The 19,363-nt window shown below is 44.5% G+C and overlaps 1 protein-coding gene across 9 annotated transcripts in view; it reads left to right on the forward strand.

The window, feature by feature from the left end:
- Positions 1-3,314: 3,314 nt before the first annotated feature.
- STRBP (spermatid perinuclear RNA binding protein) overlaps positions 3,315-19,363 on the forward strand; it is a 134,712-nt gene continuing 118,663 nt past the window's right edge. For 6 of the 9 annotated variants that reach the window (XR_010944863.1, XM_067743376.1, XM_067743371.1 and 3 more), the window contains exon 1: positions 3,316-3,474. The gene's annotated coding sequence lies outside the window, so the exon portion shown is untranslated. Of the gene's footprint in view, positions 3,475-4,260; positions 4,282-19,363 lie in introns of those variants that run through there. The other 3 variants (XM_067743378.1, XM_067743372.1, XM_067743374.1) reach the window with 3 other exon arrangements.

Consider the following 19,363-nt stretch of genomic DNA (forward strand, 5'->3'; position numbering starts at 1 on the left):
GCCTGCTAATGCAGGGGACGCGGGTTCGTGCCCCGGTCCGGGAAGATCCCACATGCCGCGGAGCGGCTGGGCCCGTGAGCCATGGCCGCTGAGCCTGCGCGTCCGGAGCCTGTGCTCTGCAACAGGAGAGGCCACAACACTGAGAGGCCCGCGTACCGGGAAATAAATAAATAAATAAATAAAATAATATAAAACAGTGCAGAAGTATTTAGTCCCCCAACTCCACGCCCAATTCTACTTTCCAGGCATAACAGTAGTAACTGGTGTTTAATCCTTTCCAACCTTTTTCTATGCAGAATACAAGTATACATACACATTATAAGTACATAATTTTCTGCAATCTTCTTCTTTCTCTGGACATACGTTATAGGACATGGAAAACTTAAAAGTAGCTGCCTTGGAAGGTGGGATTAGGGCTAAAGAGAGTGGAGGGGGGACAGGAAGGAAGAGACATACTTGAAAAATTTTACTTTCTTTACTGTGGTTTCATTTGCATGTTTTTGTCAGGAATGTTTGGAATTCTAAATCCAATAAAGATATTGGAATAAGAGAAAACAGAAACAGACTCACAAACACAGAAAACAAACTTTTGGTTACTAAAGAGGAGGGGAGAAGGGAGGGATAAATTGGAGTATAGGATTAACAGATACATACTACCATATATAAAATAGATAAACAACAAGGATTTACTGTATAGCACAGGGAACTATATTCAATATCTTGTAATAAATAACAACAAAAAAGAATCACTTTGCTGTACACCTGAAACTAACACAATATTGTAAATCAGCTATACTTCAACTAAAAAAGATATTGGAGGGGACTTCCCTGGTGGTCCAGTGGCTAAAACTCCACGCTCCCAATGCAGGGGCCCGGGTTTGATCCCTGGTCAGGGAGCTAGATCCCACATGCCACAACTAAGACTTCGCATGTCGCAACAAAGATCCTGCACGCGGCAAGGAAGATCCTGCCTGCCACAGCTAAGACCAGGCACAGCCAAATAAATAAATAAATATTTTTAAAAATATTTGAATAAGAGATACCATTAAATGTTTAATGCTGTCCAATCCTCCTATTTCAAAAAAATTAAAAATTTTACCAAGTGCCAAGCACCATACTTAGTTCCTGAGATATATTTCTCATTGGATCCTTAGGACAACCTTTTGCATATTGTTAGGTATGACATATTATTATCTCACTTAACCCCAGACTTTTTTAGTGCAGCTTGTCTCTCCTCCCCCAACAGACTCATGTCCTTCCTGCAAAGCCCAGCTTTAATGATCTCAACTCATGTCCTTCCTACCCCACGAAGGTAGAGAGATGACGCTGTCCTCAAAGTGCTTACAGTCCAGGGAGGTGACAGACAGCAAAAAAACTACAATCTAGTGTTATAAGAATTCATGGTTTCATGGGGCTATGTGCAAAGCAGTGGGAGTTTAGGCAATGTGTTGAAGGCAGCCAAGGAGTTCTGCAGAGAATACATTCTGAGCTGACTGATAAGAACACCAAGGAGTTTTTCAGGAGGATAAAGAAAGGTATGGTGGTTGGAGGTGGGGAGAGGGTATAGAAAAGGATTTGGGGCCTAGCACTTGACTCAGGAGGCTCAGAAGTGCCATATTATGTCAACCACAGTTCTCAAGTTCAGTGTAACTGGAGGGTCAAGTTGGCCTGAGGAGGGGGTAAAGGCAAGGGCGTGTAACTTGAAATTTAAGGCCAGATCATCAAAGCCTTTTTTAAAAAAAATGTATTTAATTAATATATTTATTTATGGCTGCATTGGGTCTTCTTTGCTGTGTGTGGGCTTTCTCTAGTTGCAGTGCACAGGCTTCTCATTGTGGTGGCTTCTTTTGTTGTGGAGCACAGGCTCTAGGCATGTAGGCTTCAGTAGCTGTGGCGTGTGGACTCTAGAGCGCGGGCCCAGTAGTTGTGGCATACGGACTTTGTTGCTCTGCATCATGTGGGATCTTCCCGGACCAGAGCTCTAACCCGTGTCCCTCGTAACCCATGTCCCTCGCATTGGCAGGCAGATTCTTAACCACTGAGCCACCAGGGAAGCCCATCAAAGCCTTTTAAGTTGAGTTAGGGTGTTTACACTTTATCCTGTGAATGAAGCAAAGCTGTTAAAATATTTGAGCCTAGTATGTTAGAAAGATGGAAACGCCCTGAATGGAGCCGCTGTGGGAGATCCCTCCCGTACCCCCAGCTCTCCAAGCCTTGGCTCTGTGTGGTCAGGTCATTTCCATCCTAGGCTGGGAATTCCTTTAGGGCAAGGACCTATCTCATTCACCTGTGCATCCCAGCCCCCAGTACAGCACCTGTCATGCATGAGGTACTCAGTAGTAGGGGCCCACCTCGCTGGCAGAATGCTGGGTACCAAGAAGGTGCCGGGATAGTGAACGTAAAATAAAAAGCAAACCTTCATTTCTTCCCCAGCACAGGCTGGGCAGGGGTTCAGCCAAAGTCTGACCTAACTCTAAGGAGGTCAGAGAGGTTCTGGCCCCAACTCAGTCCCAGGGAGGTCCATGAAGAGTGGGAGAAGGAGAGGAGGTTGCTGACTAAACTGCAATGTGCTAGGAGAATTCGCACCTATTGTCTTTTATCTATCCCTCCAACAGCTCCTAAATCGGAATTATTGTCCCAGCTTGCCGGACCAGGAAACTGAGGATGAGTGGTTCTGTAATTTGGTCAAGGTCACACAGCTGGTTGGTGTAGGAGGTGTGGAAGCTGGGTTCCAACCTTTTAACTAGTCAAAGCTCACTGGGCTCCCCCTCCTCCACCTGGAGAGGCATTATGGCACCTACTCCGTTTGCGTAACTACTTGAGTTGGCGGATACCGAGCACTGGGGCGCTGGGCGGGAAAGGCCGGCTCGCCCCGGCGGCGGCCGGGAGCCGCTCCCAGATTCGGAAGTTACGAAGTTTCCGTGCATTTCGCTCGCCTCCCTGCGCAGCTCGTCCCCGCTCCGCAGCAGTTACGCCGCTAGCGCAGCGGGGCTCAGGTGCTGCAGCAGGAGGGGGCCAGGCGCTGGGAGGAAGGCGGGGACGCAGTTTACGTAAGCGTCCGCTCGCAGGTGCATGCGGCCGCCACCAGCGTGTGCTCCCTGCGCGCTCCCAGGTGCGCAGTTGGCGCAGGCGGTGGCGCGGCACGGCGGCGGCGGGCGCTGGCAGGCGCTCTCAGGTGCGGCAGAGCGCGCGTGGAGGGGGCGCGCGGCGAGCGAGGGGGCGGGCTTTCCGTTTCCCAGCAGCCGCGGGGCCCGCCCCCCGGCCCGGCCAATGGGCGCCCTCGGATGCGTCACGTGCTCGCCGCCGCCGCCGCCGCCGCCGCCGAAACGGAGACCGGAGCCGCGAGCGCCACCAGGGCAGCAGCCGCCGCAGCCGCCGCCGCTGGGCTGAGGAGTCGGAGACGCAGGCGGACGAGGTGGCGGCGGCGGCGGAGCGGGAGCGGGGACCGGGAGCGGGCAGAGCGCGGCGGCGCGGGTAGGCTGCGGCGGAGGGGCAGGCGCCTGCGCGGCTGGCCGTCCCGGGCGGGCGGCGGTTAAGGCGGCGGTTGAGGCGGTTGGCGGTGCCGGCCCGGGCCCCGCATTGTTTGTTGTGCGTCCTTAGCAGCGGCGGCGGTGGCGGCAGCGGCGGCCGGGGCGGAGAGCGGGGAGCAATCCCGGCCCCCGTGGCTCCGGCATTGTGGCGGCCGCCGCCGCCGCAGTTGCGGTACCCCGGCCGCTTCGGGCAAGGGCAGCTGGCAGCCTTCCTCACCTTTGGGGGGCACAGCGTCCCGGCCCCGAGCGAAGGGAGGGCGTGGGCAGTGTGGGGGGACCTGGCACCGGGGGCTCTGGGTGGGATAGAGGACGAAGGGTTCTGGGCAGGTGTTGGAGGACGTTGGGGGCAGGGGCTGGGGGAGAGACTGCGCGGGGGCGGGTGGAGGGTGTGGGCAGATTTGGGGGAGAAGGAAGGGTGAGGGATCCGGCCCAGTGGAGGCTGAGGGCCTTCAGGCAGGTTCTGGGGACCCATGGGGGCCGGGGCGAGCGCGGAAGGGCTGGAGGGCGGTCGGGCGAATGGGGGGCAGCCCGTGGGGGTTCGGGAGGGTGTGAGGGAGGCTTGGGGAGGGCAGGGGCGAGTGTGATGGGAATGGAAGGAGAAGACTGGGGATTCAGGGGAGTCATGGAAGAGGCGATGTCCCGGCCGGGGCTGCGTGCGAGGGACAGGGACTGGGGGCAAGATAATCAGGAAGACCGCGGACAAATGTGAAGGGAAATGCGGAGGTGTCCGGCTCGGGGACAGTGTGGCAGGGTGAGCGTGGAAAGGGTTGGCGGGGAAGGAGGGTGTCGGGGGGGGGGTCTCTGGAGTGATGGTGAGGTGTTCAGGCAGGAGGTGCGGGAGGATAGGCCCAGAGGCTTCAAGAGACCTGTGAGAGGTGTGAGGGCAGTGTCTGGCCAGGAGGGAGGCAGGAGGGTGTTGAGGCTGGATAGAAGGGCCCTGCCAGGGGAAAGCATGTGAGGGCAGAAGGCAGGTATCTCTCTGGTAGCCGTGCTCAGGGGAGATGAGTAGAGGGCAGAAGGGGGAGGGCATTTGGATCAGGGTCTGAGTTTGAGGGGTTTGACAGAGAAGTGGGGACAGTGGGAGAGAGTGATGGGGATGGAGAGGAGATGTCGGGGCATTTAGCGAAGAACAGGACAAGTGAGTGAAATGGAAGGTGTTCTTTTTTTTGGGGGGGGGGGCATGCCACATGGCATATGGGATCTTAGTTCCCCTGCATTGCAAGTGTGGAGTCTTACCCCCTGGACCACCAGGGAAGTCCCTGGAGGGTGTTCTTGAAGGAAGTATGGATGAAGGTGGGGGAGCAGCGAGAGAGGGGACTTCGGGGTTGGGGAGACCTTGGAGGGGACAGGTGGAGTGGAGTGTGTGTGAGGTGGAGGGCCAGAGGTGTGGGGGGAGGGAGATGTTCTTCGAGTGGCAGGTGAGGTGGGGAGGGGGAGCAGATGGAAGGAAATGTTTCTGGGGCAGCACGTGTGGAGGGAAGTTGGGGACAAGGAAAGGGGGGGTGGAGTGTGTGGGAGGGAAATCAGTAGAGGGGATGCGTAGGGGATAGGTTTGAAGACAAGTATACAATATGTGCAGGGAGGGAAGCATGGGTTTGGGGGGCTAGATTTTGTCTGGTAGAGGGAAGGAGGTAGGTAGGGAATAAAGGGAAGGAAAGGGGGAAGACAGGATATCTTTGGGTAGAGGATGTAGAAGAATGCGTAGTGCCTGTAGTGGGGTAAGGAAAGGGTAAGGTGGGGATGTGTGTGGACATGTCTGTTACTAGAAAGGGGTAGGTTGTGTATTGGATTGGGGCAGTGGTGGGGAAGTAGGAGGCCCAGGTTTAGAGCAGGAAGTGAGTATTCAGGCTGGAGAGAATTAGGAAATCACATTGCTTCAAAAGAGTATGGAAAGAGCGGGTCCTGAAGTGTGGAGAGAGATTGGAAAACTTGGGGTCTTGAGAGATTAAAAGGGCCACAGTTTTTTAGGTCACTGTAAGTATACAGAAGAGCGGAGTGTAGAAGTTGGAAAAAAAAGAAACTAAAGAGGAGGGGATTAAATTCTGACCTTCACAGGAACTGGAGAGTGTGTGGGGTTGTGTGTGTGGATCCCGGAATGATGGTACTGGAAAATGGAGAACATAAAGCCCTTTACCATATATGAAAGTTCATGCTTCTAGGATCAGAGAGATCGTGAAGCCTGATTTTAGTTCCAGAACCCAGTGAATGGGGAAGGGCTAAGGGAGACCTGAGTACACACTCCCAAATTTGGAGGAGTTGTGTGGTGGAGTATCGTCCTAGTGCATTGGCCAGATGAGTGGGCAAATAGAAGAGGCATACAGAGTCAAGAGGAGTACACCAAGAGTGAACAGAAACAGAATTGCAGCAGGTGAAGGGCAGATGTCTTTGTGAAGATACTGCAAGAGAGCAGGGCCCAGCGTGTTTGAGGGCTATGTATCAGAGGGAGGAAGGGATACCTTGGTGCAGTGTCTCAGGTACCCTGGTGCTTTCTGGGTAATAGGGCAGTTTTCAGGCATTTGAGTGATGTAATATCTGAGTCCCATGCTAGAGGCAGACAGAGGTAATGTACATTCAGCTTCTGAAAGTGGCAGGAATGGAGTTCTATGGCTCTTCAAGGTGCAGATAACAGATCCTTTGTTGTCAGCTTTTATCCCCAAATAGTTCATGTAAAATTTAGTTAGAGGCTTTTGGATTTTCTGGTATTTTAATTTGAGTTGAGGAGTGCAGTGTTAGCTTTATTTAGGAAAGACTTCATGGATTGTGTGGACATATGGAATAACCTTTAGGGGTTTGAGCACAGACATTTCAGCAGGTCTCATTCAGTGTTCTGTGGCTTGTGTTAGATTCTTTGGGATTTGGAAGGATTAAGGAAACTGCTTTGAGATTGCCTCGGTAAGCAGGGTTTTCTACAATCTTGGAAAACGATTTCCCTTTTGACAGTTGAAAATTCAGTCTTGTCAGATTTTGCAAAAAAAATGATTTCATCATGTTGCAGAGATAACTTCAATTATTGCTTTGTGGGCTTCATGTATTGTATAATGTGGTACCTAGTATGATCTCAAATAAAAGGTCCTCTTTGGTACCTTGGGAAGCTTTCTGGGTTGATTAGTTTTCTTCTTTTATCCATTTAGGAAGTATCTAAATTCTAAGTTTGAATAATGCAGCCATTGTAAGTTCAAATAATAAGTTTGAGTGGAAGTGGGAATCTTGCCTAAACATAATGAGAGCTGAGCAGAACACCACATTTTAAGTAATCTGTATCTGTAAATATAAATATTTTAAAAATAAACTGGAAGCTAATCATTTTTAAAATTCAAATTTGAAGTGTATACTGAAGCGTATCATGAAGGCAGCAAAGTAACGCTCTAAAGACATTGCTATAAGATTTTATTTTTGGAGGGCAAAGTTTTTAAAATATAAATGGCTTTGTTTGAAACTCTTAGCGGTATTTTGAGATTTTATATATGTGTTGAATATAATTATAAGGATCATGTTTGACCCCTTTGGCTTCCTGGCAGATAATTTGAGCAGTAAGATATAAGATGAATAGAGTGACCTTTGAAAATTCTCTCCCGTATAACTATTGTTTCCTCCTTGTATTTTTAAAGTCCATTGTGTTGGTTCATTTCATTGATTTGGCGCAAGCAGTACTTTCTTGTTCAGAATACTCAATTCTGGCATAGTGTTCTGATTATATGTATTGTTCCGTGAAGTTCTATGGTTTGGGATAATTTGTAGGCACTTTAAAATATTATCCTAAGTTTATGAACCAAGGAAAGCAGGTTGTGTAGACTTTGTAGGCTAAATAATTGGGTCTGGTTTTATTTTCACTGGTGACTTGCTGGACAAGATACTTAATCCCTTTGTGCTTGTTTCTCCTCCAGAAACCTGACTCTTTATCTATCTCCCATGAGAATTGAGATGGTTTATATAAAACAAGTTTAAACCTTTCACGAAGATTAGGACTATGTAAATAGGGGTAATAGATGTTATTTCTTTGGTTCTTTTTTTCCTTTTAGCCTGGTCAAATAATAATTAGTACTTCAGAGTTTGGCGTTAGGTGGGTTAATTTGTAATGAGAAACTTGGATAGAGATGAAACTTATGTGAATATCAGAGATATCTGCAAATTGAAGTTTGTTCATTCTTTACTGTCTACATATCTTTCCTGGCTCATTTCTGCAGCTGAGTATTGTTGCTGATTTGAATTCTTGAGTCAAGCAGAAACTTGTGAGAGACATTCTGAGTTCTAAGCATGAATTTCCAGACACAGAGTACTTTTCTCACTCAGTGAATTCAATTTTTAAATCAGGAATAATATAATTTCCCTATGTTTTTTGCAGAAAATTGATTAATTCTGAGTGACTTGAACAGAAAAATGGGACTATCGCTTCTTCTAGTGGCATTGAGCCTCCTTTTTCAGATCTATTGCATACTTTTTCCTTTTTTAAGTTTTAGTTAGCAAATAATTACCTATCCATTTCACATTTCCAAGCCCATTGACAGGTTATGCTCTATTTGAGGGGCAGTGATTTTCATTTTATTTTTATTTATTTATTTTTAAAATTTATTTATTTATGACTGCATTGGGTCTTCGTTGCTGCGCGCAGGCTTTCTCTAGTTGCGGCTAGCAGGGGCTACTCTTCGTTGCGGTGTGTGGGCTTCTCATTGCGGTGGCTTCTGTTGTTGTGGAGCACGGGCTCTAGGCGAGTGGGCTTCAGTAGTTGTGACACGTGGGCTCAGTAGTTGCGGCTCGTGGGCTCTGGAGCTCAGGCTCAGTAGTTGTGGCGCATGGGCTTAGTTGCTCCGCGGCATGTGGGATCTTCCTGGACCAGGACTCGAAGCCATGTCCCCTGCATTGGCAGGCAGATTCTTAACCACTGCACCACCAGAGAAGTCCCAGGAATGATTTTTAAATGTTTATTTAATGTTGTGTTTGGTTTATTAGTTGTAAAAAGCCTCCAGATCTGGTCCTGATTGACATTGCAAAAATGTAAATAGTAAGTTGCTTTATTAGGCATTAATTTGCTTGAGCTTGGTAATACCCAGCTCTGATAGTCTTTCTGTGCTAGCTGATATATTCTTAATAGTTTACTCTCTTTTATAACATGTTTGGACACCATTACCCATCTTACTGCTCTTCTGCTTTCATTTGTTTTGCATAGACCCTTTTATTGGAAAATTGGTTGTTTTAAAAATTTTGTTCAGCTGTAGAAAAACTTTCTGACAGGTAATTATGAGAGGCTTCATAATTCAGTTTAATTTTAGAAAACTGTTTATTGAGAGATGTAAGTTAAATTTATACGTCAGTTAAAACAGAAAGGAATAAAGTAATGAGACCAGATTAATGGTGAGCTGAATATTTAAATGGTTTGAGCCTGAAAGACCTGCAAATCTTTAACTTTTAGGTCTTGCATTAAATAGTGAGGTGACCAAATGACCTGGTCTCTCACCTTCATGTCTTTTATTTCTTGTCCTGAGGGTCCTTTAAGTGTATCATTTTTGAGAAGTATGGTGTCTGTCTCAACAATATGTGTGTTGTGGAGTGAATGAAGGCAGTCCTAAATTTTAGTTATTTGATATTCAAATTCTCTTAACTTATGACATAACTAACACTGTGTAGAACATCTGCTTTCTTTAGTTAACTTTAGCACAACTCAAAAGGGTGCAGTTGATTATATCAATAATTAAATCACAGCTTTGGGTTGTGTGACTTCATGGTTCATTTCCATTTGAAAAGTGAGAATTCTGCAGCAGGTTGTGTGACAAATTCTAAGGCATTTCTGGGTCATGGATAAGGTGTAGTTTCTTACTGCACCTGCAGAATTTCCTGTTCTTTGCAGTTTTCCAGGTGCCAGGGCTTTTCATGATATCCAGTTGGTTAGATCAGCATTTTGTTTATGAGTTGAATTTAACGATATTAATACCATTGACCTAAAGCAGAAAGTAATTGTCCTAAAGACTCTGTGTAGATTTTTATTTATTTTTTATGATGCTTACCTGTTTTGTCAGTTTACGTCAGCAAACATGTGCTGGCTTTAGGCTCAAAGGCATGTTTTGTGCCAGACCTGAGATTTCTTAGTAGGGCTCAATAATATTGTTTTGAGTAAAGAACACGTCCTTCCCTAGATAGATTGACCCTTAATGTGAAAATGGAGTCCGTAATTTTGGTTACCTGTGTTTAGTCAGCCTAACTAAAAATCAGTATATTTTAAGACAGCTGGGTAGTGTTTTGTTTCTAAAAGGTAAGATGAAGGCAGTTCATTATTATTATTTTTTGTTGTTGCGGTACATGGGCCTCTTACTGTTGTGGCCTCTCCCGTTGCGGAGCACAGGCTCCGGACGCACAGGCTCAGCGGCCATGGCTCACGGGCCTAGCCGCTCCACAGCATGCGGCATCCTCCCGGACCGGGGCACGAACCCGTGTCCCCTGCATCAGCAGGCGGACTCTCAACCACTGCGCCACCTGGGAAGCCTGTTCATTCTTTTTTTAAAAATTTATTTATTTGTTTATTTAGTTTTGGCTGGGTTGGGTCTTCGTTGCTGCGCGCAGGCTTTCTCTAGTTGTGGCGAGCAGTAGCTACTCTTCATTGCAGTGTGCAGGCTTCTCATTGCAGTGGCTTCTCGTTGTGGAGCATGGACTCTAGGTGCACGGGCTTCAGTAGTTGTGGCATGTGGGCTCAGTAGTTGTGGCTCTCGGGCTCTAGAGCGCAGGCTCAGTAGTTGTGGCGCGAGGGCTTGGTTGCTCCGTGGCATGTGGGATCTTCCCAGATCAGGGCTCGAACCCGTGTCTCCTGCATTGGCAGGTGGATTCTTAACCACTCTGCCACCAGGGAAGTCCCAAGGCAGTTCATTCTTATGATGTTTATAATTCCAAGTAAGTCTGAAACTCCTCAAACATTGCATCTAATCATGCAGTGATTAGGCTTTTATAGAGCTTAGGCAACCTACATTTTAACCTAATGGAACTACTGGATACTGGGTGGCTCTTGACTTAACTCTGGACAGCTCAGTTTTAGTTAGCAAAGTTAGTGAACTAGAGGGGAAAGGTGTTGCAATTTTGGTAGTGTAGGTTAGCAGCTGGAGAGAATAAACATGTAGTGCCCTTGGTATACATATTTTCGGTTGCTTTTGTTTTTAAAAATGTATTTATTTACTTATTTGGCTGCATTGGGCCTTAGTTGTGACACGTGGGATCTTTGTTGCAGCATGCAGGATCTTTGTTGGGGAATGTGGGATCTTTCATTGTGGCGCGCGGGCTCTTTGTGGCACGGGCTTCTCTCTAGTAGCGTGTGGGCTCTGTAGTTTGCAGCACTCAGGCTCAGTAGTTGCCACACGTGAGCTTAGTTGCCCCATGGCATGTGGCATCTTAGTTCACCAACCAGGGCTCGAACCCGCATCCCCTGCTTTGGGAGGCGGATTCTTAACCACTGGACCACCAGGGAAGTCCCTTTCGGTTGTTTTTGAAGTAAGCTCTAAATATGCTTATAACGTCAAGTTTAGCATGGGAGGACAGATATCAGAAATAGCAGTGATGAGGCTTTTTAAAAGATGTATCTTAAAAATAAGTATCAACTGTGATGCTTTCTGATAAGCCAGCTTTGTGGTAAGTGTTGTGGAGTTACACAAAATTGGCTTTTGAAATTGGTCAATATTGTTTAGTAGTGTTGTTTATGTTTAGAGCTCAGGGTTCACATACCTGGACTTTGGTCCCTATGATAGTTGTGTAGGTGAACAGCAGAGTATTACATTTGAAGAAATGGAGGCAAGAAGAGTTGACCCTGGAGCAGAGATAAGCAGGCTTTCAGAACACCCTTTCAGAAGTTGTATATCAAATTCCTGATAGTCCCCAAATTTGGCAAGGAAGGTTGATGGCTGCAGAAATTTGAAACCTGCCTCCTGCCTCTTTTAGTCAAGCACCTGAGTACAAGGCTTTTTAAGGGCTACCTGGAATAATGCTTCTTTCTTAGGAAACTCAGGGTCCTAGGATTATGCAGTAGCACTGAATCTGAGGGAAAGGGCTAGCACTTGGGTGGACTCTCCTTACAGGTATGCCCAGAGGTGACCCTAGTGCAACATCGATTGCTCTATTGGGTAGTAGAAGAATGTTTTTGACACAAAAAGACTTGGCTCAGAGGTCTGATCCTGCTGTTTACTAGTCATAGATCTCTTTCCTCGTGTATAAAATTGGAATAAAACCCCTAATTTACAGAATTATAGTGAGGATTAAAGAAGATAAGAAAATTGTTTGTAAGCTGTGAAGCACATAACTTTCTTTGAAAGGAGGTTTGAGTAGAAATTAAGGACAGGCTTTGAAGTAATGAGCAATTTGACTCAGAGGACCTGGATTTTTTTTTTTTTTTATCATGGCATTTTCAGATGTACATAAAAGGGAACAGTACGGTGAACGTCCATGTACCCGTCATCTAGCTTCAACAATTACCAGCATCTTGTTGCTCTTGTTTCATCGGTCTCTCATTAACAATTTTTGTTGTTGTTTTTGCTGGAGTATTTACAGCAGATCTTTTTTTTTTTTTTCCCTGCAGTACGCGGGCCTCTCACTGTTGTGGCCTCTCCCGTCGCGGAGCACAGGCTCCAGAGGCGCAGGCTCAGCGGCCATGGCTGACGGGCCCAGCCGCTCCGCGGCATGTGGGATCCTCCCAGACCGGGGCACGAACCTGTGTCCCCTGCATCGGCAGGCGGACTCCCAACCACTGCGCCACCAGGGAAGCCCCTACAGCATATCTTAGACATCATACACTTTCATCCATAAATACTTTAGTGTGTATTTCTAACAGATAAGAACCTCAAAAAAAACCCCACAAAACTATTTTAACCCTCTAAATTAACAATAATTCTTTATCTAATACTTAGAAGGAGCTGAATTTGAAACATAGCTCTACCACTCACCAGCTTTGTGTGTTAATCAAATTACTAGCTCTCTGAGCTTCTGGTTCCTTATCTGTAACATAAAGATAATACCTCATGAAGTTATTTTGAGCTTAAATGAAATAACACATAAAATGCCTAACATGAAGTTTCTCAGTAAATGGCCCAGCCTCCTATGGCATGTGAATTAGAATTATGGGTTGCCCTCCTCCCTTCTTGAATATCCCAAAGAATAACAGTACTCTGAAATTATTGCCCACTAACCTAGTGAAATTTCTCATCATTGAGCTATTTGACTCTTCTGGTGAAATTCTGTTAGCAGTTGAAATCATGTCCGTCTTCCTTCTTTCCTGCAACATCATTATTCTCCTGTCTACAGGCTCATTCCAGTCAGCATATATATGCTATTATTTAATCTATTATTTTTTTAAATGACCTTTTCTTGACCACACTGTCTCTCCTAGCTACAACCCAATTTCTCAACTTCTTGAAAAAGTTGTTTCTACTCATCTACAGTTTTCCTGTCTTCTCCTGAACCTACTGCAGTGAGACTTTAACTCCATCACCGTACTGAAACTGCTGTTGTCAAAACTACCAAGTTTAATTTTTACTTGATCTTTTAGCAGCATTTGGCACAGTAGATGCCTCCTTCCTTGAAATACTTTATGCTCTGCTTTCTAGGACACCACACTCTGCTGGTGTTCTTTCTACCTCCTTGGCTTCTTCTCAGTCTCCTTTGTTGGTTCTTCCTCATTACTCCTACCTCTTAATATTGGACTGCCCCATGGGATCTCTGCTCTTTATTCTCATTCTCTTGGTGATCTCATTCAACCTCATGACTTTAAATACCATATGTGTGCTGATGACTCCCAAAATTTTTATCTGAAACTCCAGGTTACTGCCTATTTTGATACCTCCACTTACATATTTCATTGACATCTCAGACTGAACTTGTCCTAAATCAGACTCCCTATTTCCTCTGCCCCTCTTGTCGTCTTCCACATCTTAGTAAATAGCAATTTCCTCCGACTTTCTAGTTGCTCAGGCCAAAACTTGGAGTCATCCTTGACTCTCTTCCTCTCACACACATCTGACCCACCAGGCAATCTTGCCAGTCCTTTCTTCAGAATATATCCAGACTCTGACCACTTTTCATCACGTCTACTGAGTTGAGTCTACATCAGCTCCTCTGAATTACTGCAGTAGCTCTTTTCGCTTTTGCCCCCTTATAGTCTGCTTGCAATACTGTAGCAAGAATGATCCTTTTAAAAAGGTAAGTCAGGTTTTTGTCTCCTTCTGGTCAGAACCCTTAGTGATTTCCCATCTTTTTCAGAGTAAAAGGTCAAGTCCTATCAAGGCTGTAAGTGATTGGATCCCTTCTTTCCTCTTTATTTGTTTGTTTGTTTGTTTATTTATGGCTGCATTGGGTCTTTGTTGCTGTGCGTGGGCTTTCTCTAGTTGCGGTGAGTGACGGCTTCTCATTGTGGTGGCTTCTCTTGTTGTGGAGCGTGGACTTTAGGCACGCAGTCTTCAGTAGTTGTGGCTCGCAGGCTCTAGAGTGCAGGCTCAGTAGTTGTGGTGCACGGGCTTAGTTGCTTTGCGGCACGTGGGATCTTCCTGGACCAGGGCTCGAACCTGTGTTCCCAGCATTGGCAGGCGGATTCTTAACCATTGTGCTGCCACGGAAGTCCCCCTTCTTTTCTCTCTGACCTCTTTTTTTTTTGCTTACTCCATTCTGACCACAGTGGCCTTCCTCTTGTTCCTTTAACGTGCCAGGCGTATTCCTGTCTCAGGTCCTTTGCATTTGCTGTTTGCCCTGCCTAGAATGCTGTTTCTCAGATACATGCGTGGCTCCATCCTTTTCAGGTCTTTGTGCGTATCTCCCCTTTCCAGTGAGGCCTTTCCTTCCCACTCTGTTAAAATGGCAGTTCATCCGTTTCTGGCCCTCCCTAGCCTCCTTTTCCCAGCCTCTTTTTCTGCATACCACTGAAACCATTTAACTTATAGTATATTTTCCTTGCTTATTTTGTTTATTGCTTTTTCCCCTTCACTAGTGTTTAAGCTCCATAAAGGCAAGGATTAATGTTGGTTTTGTGTTCTGTAGATTCTAAAGCATCTAGAATAGTGCCTGGCACTAAGGCACTTGAGTATTTGTTCAGTGAACTATTCTTTTATTAGTTGTAGTCTATTACTTTGGTAAAGGATATTATAGTTGTAGTGTTTAGTTGGAATTTTGGTTTTTCCTATGGAATACTGTGCACCTTGATGTCTTTTTGATGTATTTCTGATTCTTCTGAATATCCTTTCTTCAGACTGCTAATAGGTTTTATTATTTATTCGTTATAATTTTGAGTACTTGTTATGTACTATGCTAGTTGCATTGGGGGATACAAAGATAAAACATAGACCCTGAACTTTAAGAGCTTACGGTCTATGAGGGGAGGTGATGGTATGATTTTGAGATATCTGTAATATTTTTTTTAAAGTAAGTACTTAAAATGGTCCAGAAATTTAGAAGAGCAAGGAATTATTTCTGCTAAGGGGAATAAGGGAGAGACTTAAGAGAGGATGTGGTATGTGGTACCTGTGCTGAGTCACAGGAAAAAGTGGGATTAGATTATGAGATAATGCAGAAGAGAATTCCATACGGAGGGAACTGTGTAGGCAAAATAAGAATGCTCAACATTTCTATGGAAAAGAACAAGTGGTTCACTTAATTAAAGATAAGGGAATATGAAGGAAATTGGTAGAGTGTAAGTTTGGAGTGGAATATTGGAGTCACTGATAGAGGCCTTGAATGTAAGAATGAGGAATTCAGACTTTTTTCTGTTGACAGTGAGGCTTCAGTGAAAGGTTTTGATTGAGCAAGAGTGGAGGGATGACATTAGAGCTACCTTTATGAATTTGACAACTTTATGTGAAAAGAGGCCAGAACACATACTGATTAAGATGCTGTTGTAACAGTTTGAGGAAAAAAGTGATAAAGGTAGTGCAAGTGGGTATAAAAAGAATGCCTTGGTACTGACGAAACTTGGTAACTGGATGTGAGGACTGAGCTCCAAGTCTACAAGGTTTCAAGCTTAGTTGACAGGCCGGCTGGGGTGTCCTGAAGAGAAGTCGGGAAGCCAGGAGAGGTGGGATCAGGGACAGGTTTAGTTTAGTTTTGGTATTGAGTTTGCAGGTGTGGTGGTGACACCAGGTGATTATTGTTCTGATAGAAAGTAAGTCAAGAATCTTTTTATAAAGGATGTGCATCTGTGGCTCTATGCCTTCATTTATTTTTTATTTTTTTATTTTTTTTTTTTTGCCGTAAGTGGGCCTCTCACTGTTGTGGCCTCTCCCATTGCGGAACACAGGCTCCAGACGGGCAGGCTCAGCGGCCATGGCTCACGGGCCCAGCAGCTCCGTGGCATGTGGGATCCTCCCTGACCGGGACACGAACCTGTGTCCCCTGCATCTGCAGGTGGACTCCCAACCACTGCGCCACCAGGGAAGCCCCTATGCCTTCATTTTGATACAACTAATTGGCAGAAAGAGAAGTAAGATTCAATTCTGAATCTATTATTGAGGTCTGAATCTAGATAATTGATTTGGGAAACTTCTGATAAGTCATCCAAACTTTTCTTTTGATTTGTAAGTGGCTCCACTTGTTTCACTAAGTTTGTTAGATAAGCTGCTTTAAAGCACTTCAGCAGCTTGATACAACCTAAATGTTATCCTTTGAGTGTCCCTTTACTGCTGATTCACTGGCTGTGGATATCTAAGGAGTGTCTGTCTTACCCCTTTGAAAAGAACAGAATGGGAGTTCCGAACTAGTTACCTCGATCACTTTGTTGAGATCACTTTGAGTTAAAAGGTTTAGGTTTGCATGATCATGCCGTAGCCCTCTTTTTTCCCTTAGGACTTAGCGGTGTATTGGAGGAAGACGAGCCCTCTATGCTAATTAATGGCAGTTAAGGTGTTAGTTGCCAAAACATTTCTTTAACAACCTAGACTTAACAAAATACCAGAAGATATCAGAGGATTTAGCTTCTATTCCAGGCAAATTCAAGAACAGAATAAAGTCCTTTTAGATTTATATCCTTTTAAAGAGCCTTGTAGCAGGAGGAGTTTTTGACCCCAAGGTTATTTATAGGAAAAAATTATTTGCAAAATACTTTGATTAATGTATACAATTTTTATTTATAGGCTAGCTAATGATGCATGATATTTATATTTCTATACTTAATGCATTTTTATTTTTTAAATAAATTTATCTGTTTATTTTTGGCTGCGTTGGGTCTTCGTTGCTGCACACGGGCTTTCTCTAGTTGCGGTGAGTGGGGGCTACTCTTCGTTGTGGTGCGCAGGCTTCTCATTGCGATGGCTTCTCTTTGTTGCGGAGCACGGGCTCTAGACATGTGGGCTTCAGTAGTTGTGGCACGTGGGCTCAGTAGTTGTGTCTTGAGGGCTCTAGAGTGCAGGCTCAGTAGTTGTGGTGCACGGGCTTAGTTGCTCCACAGCATGTGGGATCTTCCTGGACCAGGGCTCGAACTCCCCTGCATTGGCAGGAGGATTCTTAACCACTGTGTCACCAGGGAAGTCCCCTTAATGGATTTTTAAATAGTTGAATAAAAAGACATCATTGAGTTTGTTAGTTGAAAACTTGCAGTTCACCAGCTTGGTGTAGAATGATCTTGAGCTTACCACATTAGTCATCTCTGAATTCTCTTCCTTTGTGCTTAGATCATCATGTCAGTGAATGTGATTTTGGCAATATCCTTATGGAGCCTGTTCTTGTTTTCCAGTAAATAGGAGTCAACAGGACCCAATTACCCTGAAATGAGAAAGTTTTCCTATTTAGGATAACTTACATTTTTCAGTCCAATGGAGGTGTGGTGGCTTTTAGTTTGTATTATATATGTTGTAGTTAATTTTGCAGATGTAGCACATATTGTAATTTTTTTTAATCTAGGCAATTTTATTTCACATAATTTGTTTGCCAGGACTATAACATGTAACATCTTAATCTTGTGAGGAACCTGTGAGATTCTTTTAGTCTTGCTTTGTTCTTTGACAGATGTAGAACTCAAGATACATCGAGTGGCTAAGGCACTTGTCCAAAATCACACACCTCACTGGTGGCAGAGTTGGGATGAGAAGTGGATTTCTTGACCTCCAGGCTTGGGCTCCTTCCACCGTCTCAGGCTGCTGCATTAGAAATGTAGACCAGAAAACTTTGAATAAACTTAGTTTAACTTGTCACATTGCTGGCACCTAATGACGTTCAGTAGGAACAATTAGGATATTTTTTTCCTTGTTCCTTCTGAAAATTAACAGTTTTAGATCAATCATTTTAAAGTGAACAATTTGGTGGCTAAAATTTAGTACGTTCACAGTGTTGAGCAACCACCACCCTACCTAGTTCAAAACATTTCCATCACTCCAAAGTGAAACTCCTGACCCATTAAGCAATTGGAAAAATTTTTAAGTGATTAAAATAAAAATCTTTAAACAATTAAAATAAAAATCTTTACTATGACCAGGTCAACAATAGCAGGTTTGTATTAGAGGTCACCCATCTCTGATTTGCCAATGAGAAATAAAGAGAATCATCTTTAATGCTATTTAGTAGTAGATGTTATTATACTTAACAAACAACAGCAGCATTACAAAGAAAGTGTCAGGCACATAATGATTAACAGTACTAATAGCAGACAAGCATTATGCATATTATCTCTAATCTTCACACTAGCCTTTCAGAAAGGTTTCTCTATTTCAGATAAGAAAACTAAGGCTTTGTTCAGTAACTCTGAAATCACTTAACTGTTAAGTTGTGGACTTGGGATTTGAATCCATGTCTATTTGGTTCCAAAAGTTTGCAAAAAGCAGCAAATGGAAGGGATCATCTTCCCTGGTCCTAGGGGACCAAGACTGTTTTAGCAGGACAGCGTATAAGGGAAGGGGAGTTGAGTTTGCTGGTCTTGTTAGTGTCTGCAGTAATAACCACTTTCTCCTGACCAATTGATATCCATATTCCATAGGGGGAAAGCAAAATAGGAAATAACCTTTGGAACTCTTTAATGGACATTATTATAAACAATTAGAAGAAATTGCATTGTAGCTACTGAGATGTGTTCTTAGAAATTCTATATTTCCTTTTTTCCTTTCCATTTATTTTTAGTGAATTGTTATTTGATTTTAAAATTATAAGTTGATTTGCTTGAGTAATTAGTGATTAGTCATAACAGTATTGGAGCTTGATTGACTTTCCATTTTAAGATACTTTAAAAAAGTGGTTGTTCACTTCCAAAGAAGAATAACTCAAATTGTGTGTGTTGAAGGATTTTGTAATTACACTTTTGCCCCTGTTGGAAAAAACCCTAATTGTATCTTTTTTAAAGTTTGAAAGAACTTTAGTAGGCCAATTTTCAGTTATTCCCCTGGAAGTGGCAAGTCACCTCATAAACCTTGTCACTTTTTTTTTTTTTTTTTTTGTGGTATGCGGGCCTCTCACTGTTGTGGCCTCTCCTGTTGTGCAGTACAGGCTCCGGACGCGCAGGCTCAGCGGCCATGGCTCACGGGCCCAGCTGCTCCGCGGCATGTGGGATCTTCCTGGCCTGGGGCACGAACCTGTGTCCCCTGCATCGGCAGGCGGACTCTCAACCACTGCGCCACCAGGGAAGCCCACCTTGTCACTTTTTACTGTGTTTTGAATGATGTGACTTCTCCTGAGTAATAGGCACTGGAGTAATTTGCTTCGATATGCTGGATTTCGGGTAAAAAGGATGTAAAAGATAGCTTCCTGGCTACTTTGGACAAAAGAGATTTTTTTTTTAGGTTATGTGAGCATAAAAAGAATATAAGCTGTAGCCACAGCAGCCATCTCAGATGTCCTGAGTTTAAGTGTATTGATAGATGTCCAAAGAAGTATAGATTTTTGACAGTGACCTTGTGACTTTTGCT

This window comes from Pseudorca crassidens, chromosome 7 (genome assembly GCF_039906515.1).
Source record: "Pseudorca crassidens isolate mPseCra1 chromosome 7, mPseCra1.hap1, whole genome shotgun sequence".
Classification (NCBI taxonomy): Eukaryota; Metazoa; Chordata; class Mammalia; order Artiodactyla; family Delphinidae; genus Pseudorca; species Pseudorca crassidens.